Source organism: Dermacentor silvarum, chromosome 9 (assembly GCF_013339745.2).
Source record: "Dermacentor silvarum isolate Dsil-2018 chromosome 9, BIME_Dsil_1.4, whole genome shotgun sequence".
Taxonomy (NCBI): domain Eukaryota; kingdom Metazoa; phylum Arthropoda; class Arachnida; order Ixodida; family Ixodidae; genus Dermacentor; species Dermacentor silvarum.
In genome coordinates, this window is record NC_051162.1 from 143,309,445 (window position 1) to 143,315,106 (window position 5,662).

General features: G+C 47.1%; 1 pseudogene; it reads left to right on the forward strand.

Moving 5' to 3' along the window:
• Nucleotides 1-5,065: 5,065 nt before the first annotated feature.
• Nucleotides 5,066-5,240, forward strand: LOC119465408 (U2 spliceosomal RNA; annotated as a pseudogene).
• The last annotated feature ends 422 nt before the right edge of the window (nt 5,241-5,662 follow it).

A 5,662-nucleotide genomic window follows, 5' to 3' on the forward strand; every position in this document is an offset into this window, starting at 1 on the left:
CACGCCTTGCACTCATGTGATGACATTTGTCTTTTAAATTATGTGCGGTCATGCACGCGTGTCTGTAATATATAAATATATATAGAGTTAATGAAATGACTACGACGGCATCGTGTCATTCATGCCATGAGATGTTGTTGCGTCATCCATGTCATGTCATGCAAGCATGTCAACATGCCCTAATAAATATCGAGTTAAATAAGCGACCGCGATGGCATCCCTTCATTCATACCGTTTATGTAATGACATGCATGCCATGACAAATATGACATGACTATAAGGTTGTGTATTTAGGCATGTTATGCGCCTCATGCCTATTCTGCATATACGCAGATGAAGCAACGACCACGAAGGAGAAAGCACCTGAAGTTCGCAAAAAAGTGCCTCGCAGTTAAGTGAAACCCAGTCTTAGCCTTTATACCATGACCTTATTGCCATATATATATATATATATATATATATACATGCAACAAATCATAAGGAAAAAGTCAACACTAATGCCAAAGCCCTTGCGGATACATATTTATCTGTTGGTGGTCAAACTTCATTTGTAATCCTACGCTGATATTCACATCGTTGTTTTGGCGCGTGAAACTGGTAAATTTAATTTGTAATTTCTGCAAACCAGCATTTATTATGATTCTGCAAAAGCAGTGAGACGTATCACAAAAGCGAACGGAGCCAACATCCGCAAAAACAAAGTAATAAAAAATTGGGCAGGTTTCTTTTTGAAAAAAAGATCGAGGCCTAGCTTTCCAAGAACTACGAGACCTTTCTCGGTGACATTAAAGCACATGTTCGGTTTTCTTTGGCCAGATGAACATTTTGGTGATATTCTTGTTGTTGACAGAACGCTTCTATATAACGCGATGTACGTTGAAGTGAACTTTACGTGAATTTACCGCTGGTCCAGTTTTTATTGGTGTCGTGGGTCTTGTTGTTTCACTTTGAAAGCGGCCGTATGTCCCCAGGACAAACCTTACCATACCCGTGCTGATTTTTAATGAATTATTATTGCACACCACAAAACGGATCCCATACGCGGCAAGCATGTCCCAAAATTGTTAAAACATGTTTTATACGTTCTTTCTTTATCATCAATGCTCACGTGTTTTAAACATCATTGCAGGAAGTCAAGGCCACGCGCAGCACTTCTAACTACGGTCGCAACATGTGGCCGAGAGCCATGCTCTGACAACATAACACCTAAATATTTGACTGAATAATAACTTTTTATTTCTTAGTCACTTAACAAATACTCATATCTTTACACTTTCTAGCAAACCTATCAGTATACATTTATGTATACTTAGCGACATGCTATTAGTGACACATCGTTTTCTATGTGTTTCAGATAGACCATCAATGAAAAGAAATCTGTTTAATCATATAACCTTGCATGCAATACATATTCATCCGCAAAAAAAGATATCAGCGTTTCGATACCATCAGTCGCCGTTTCACCCGAAAGGTGAAGCATCGGTTCCGATAGCAAATTAGTAGACAGCTATACGAAGCAAGGATATTAGTTTTATCGGCCGTATAAACTTGGAAACATTCGCCTAATAATTAAATAATCAAGCACGGTGTCACTCTCGCACAGGTAAACATGAACACAACTCGACCGATGACCGCGGAAAATCTCTTTCAAAACACTGCAGTCTAGTGAGCGTGGCCGACGCACTGGGCGAATTGACCTTCATGCTGTCTCTCACGTCAACGTGAACTAACGGACAGGAAAAAACCGAAAAAAATAGGGCACCTTCACACTAGTGGTGCAAATACTGGCCAAACAGCAAAGCTGGCGAAATCCACCTAGCTTTAAATCGGTTCGGAAAAGTATTTGTGACATTTCTTGTGACATCGACAGTCCAAGGAGCACCGGACACTTGGTTATAAAAGTATCTGGACGCTAAAATACTTTTGCTCGGTTTCGCGGGCTCGTAACTTCGGATTTTCTGCGAATCGCCGACGTTTCGCCGCGCGGCGTGATACTCGGGTTCGGGCCTCGCTTTCGAGTAGCGTCGCGGCGGCCTTCGCGCCGCACTTCCTCTTCTTCGGGAGTGACGCTCTTCTTCGGCCGCCTCATCTTCGCGGCGATGTGCTCGGCGTGGAGATGGCGGGGCTTTTGTGTCGCAGCGGCGGCGACGCGGAGCTATATTTCCCGTGGGACGGCGCAGTGACGCCACGGCTTCGCTCCGCCTCTGCGCAGCCACGGCAACCACTCCGCACGGTGCGGTGACGTCATGGCTCGACAACGCTAAGGCGAAGCGATGCGGCGCGCGCAATGACGTCACGACTCACGCACCTGTGGTGAGGCTCGGCGCGGTCGGCGCATCTGGGGAGAAGCGTTACTAGGAGACGCATGGTGACGTCATCGCCAGGCGGAGGTTTTGCGGCGTACACTCGACGGACCATCCTCGAACTTAAACAGGTTCGCTAGTTCACAGGGCTATGTGCCATTGCGCTTGGACCCTTTCTGCACGACCTCCAGGTTCGGCCCACATTTCGGGCGTACACCACCGGACTACCTCCAGCTTAAACAGCTTCGCTGTGACAGGGGAGGCAGGAAAAGGTGATAAGCCGAATAAAACCCTACGCATGTGTCACTTATTTTCGGGATAAGAATTCACACACCTATTTTGACAATGACAGAGATGCATAATGTTTGTGTTGTCCACTTTTCTTGTGTCCGTGTCTGCGCGCCTTACATTTTTGCATTATGAATCCTTACCAACTAGCTCAGCTCTCTCGTTCTAAGACAGAGATGCAGCACTCACGCACTTGTCGTCCCTTTTCAAAACATCTTGTGCTTCGATAATTCCTTGCATTATTCTGTCTTTTCCTATTGCGATTACACGCAGTTTATCAAACCAAAGCAGGCCGCCTTAATCGCGAGAATGCATCCCAACGTGCCCACTCACAACTCTCTCAACATAATTTCTGTGTTCACGAAGACTTTCGTTCAGGCACCGCCAGGTTCGCCTCACATACTCACAGAATGCAGTAGATAGCACTGTGAACACATGACACGAACCTGTCTTTATGCTTAGTGGTGCACTTTTGTCTGGGACCTTGACTAACACTGACGTGACGGCGCATTTCTAAATGTTTATCAGGTGCCGAAAACGCGGCTGTCACTCCTACTCTTACGCCAATGCGCTTAACGTTGTGGCTGATTTGATGCAAATGGGAATGACCACAACCCTTGGGTCTTGCGGTTGTGTAGTGCCGTAGGCACTTGCAGTAGCGCTGCCAGCCGTGTTTTTTGACTTCAGTGTTTTTTCCGCAACAGATCTTAGGATATCGGGTGGATACCCCGCAAATACCAAACGTTCAGTTTGGCTAGTGAAACTGCTCTGAATACTATAAAAACGTAATTTAACAACGGCGGTCTTAAAACACAAACCGGCAATGCTTCATTTTACTAGCTTAGAATGAGCCGAATTAAATGGCAAAGTGCCTTGTTCTCTTGCGGAGCGTAAGACCAAGAAACATGTGAACACATAAACTGTAACTCGAGACCTAAAATTTTAGGTGGTCATCCCACGGCTTTTCTACACCTACAAGAAGAGGGAACAGACGTTCAGTGAAGATTGACGCAACATCTAAAACTAGAAACAATATAAAATAACCAAATAATTGTCGACGCCCCAAAATGTGTTCTTGTTTTTGAGTCTTCACAACAAGTAGAACTCAGTTATGGTGCGCCAAAAACATATCGCTTATTAATCGAGATCTGATAAGAACACCGTTTTAAAGCAAAGCTTTCTATGTCTCGCTGATTCGTCCGCGACCGCCGAAAACACACTCCGGGTAAGGAAACTTACACAATGAAACTATCTGCGCATCTGCGCACACAATAGAACAACGGCTGCGCATCTGCGCACACAATAGCACAACGGCGCATGCTATACGTATCGTAGAACACTACAGTTTACATTCGCAGTTGTACCGATAACTACAATGGGAACTGCAACACTACTCTACTTAGAAGAACTGTATATATCTGCATTGCATTACGCGCGTCAAGAAATGCATTCCCGGCCGTCACCATGGGTAGGCCGCGGATGCAGCGCACGGCAGAAGAGGCTGTCGTACATGACCGTAAGCACGAGCGCGACCGTGCCCGTAAAGCCGATCCCGTGTATCGGCAACGGCAGAGCCTCTGACCCGTCTACCACGGCGATCACAAGGCCATACGAGTACTGCTCAAGTGTAGAGTCGTCCGTGAACGTATGAGTGTGTGCGTGTAATCAACGGCTACATTATCTAAAATAAAGGCTATGCAACGTAAGGAAATGAATATTTATTCAACTTCAAAGTTTTGCCTTCCACCATCTTTCTTAAAGAAAGGGGCTTTGATTTTTTTTCAAATCCAAGCATTCTTTGTGAAGTTCAGGCGTTTAGAGCGTGTCTATATATTTATCTAGCGTACTACACCGGCGGGGCTGGCGGTACCAAGCAACTTCAGCTGCGGGTTAAATGCTCATCTTCGGGTGGCCAGCATTGCAGCGGCATCGTTATCATTCGAGCTCTGTCATGCGACTCTCGCCTGTTATTCTCGCGTACGGCCTGCGCCGAACCAGCTGGCGTGCAAAAGAAGGTTCGGATATGTCTGCTGCGGAACACAGAATGGCCGTTGCCTCAGAAGAAACAGCGGCTCGTGACCAGTGAAGTTGTGTATGTGGTGATTGACTGCTGCTTCGGTGAAACGTTCCGAGATTGCGGGAACGGATCCGCATGGACGGTTAGCATTTCTTTTAGCCACGCCGTCCTGGCGGGCCGCACGCTTATGCTTGCGGTCCGCGGCCCCCTCATCGTTGGTGGTTTCCTTCCGCAGCCGCCGCGCCCATTCCCTTTTCTGTTCACGCCGTCGTTCTTGGTAGCCAGGCTATTCTTCTTGAGACCGTACAACACGCGGCCTACCCATTTCACATTCAGAGCAGAACTGATGAAACTAGCCTACGTAGAGCATGACGTCAGGAGACAGAAGACACTCAGATTGGTAGGCTCTAGTTTCAAAGCGCTGGATGGCGTACACATGTATGGTGCGAATGTAGTCATGGCCGACGCGGGTCAAAGTGTTGTGTCTGTTCTTATCCGCTTAATGTCTGATACGGGTTGTATTTGCACCCAATATAATAAACTTATTTTTGGAAGTTGGCGAAGACATCCTCTCCTTCACCTCCGCCGTAGGTCTGAGCGTTATTGCACTATACCTTCGGTATTTTTCGTCTGCGGATATCGATGCTCTGGAAACTACCCATATACAGCGTCGCTGTAAAAGCAGCTTTCCCACCCTGTGCTCGCGAACCTGCTCCAGACGGTCACAAAGACGCTCTTGGAAAACCGCAGCTTGTCGGGAAATGCGTATACTGGGACATTGCGTACCTCAGAGCTTTACTTGAGCAGCTCGAGGATGGCGTATTACTAGGGTGCTAGTTGGCGCAGAGGAATGGGTACGTTTTCGCATTGATCGAACAGCTACGCAACCCCAGGTTCTTCCTGATCCTCAGCCTGTCCGAGCTCCACAGTGAGTGCATGCTCAAAGTCGTCGAGCCGGTCGAGGCGCGCCGCCGCAAGGTCGATGCCACGGCCATTTACCGGCAGAATGCTTCCCGTAACTTTGATTCGCACAGCAAGTGGGACCGTTTTTAAT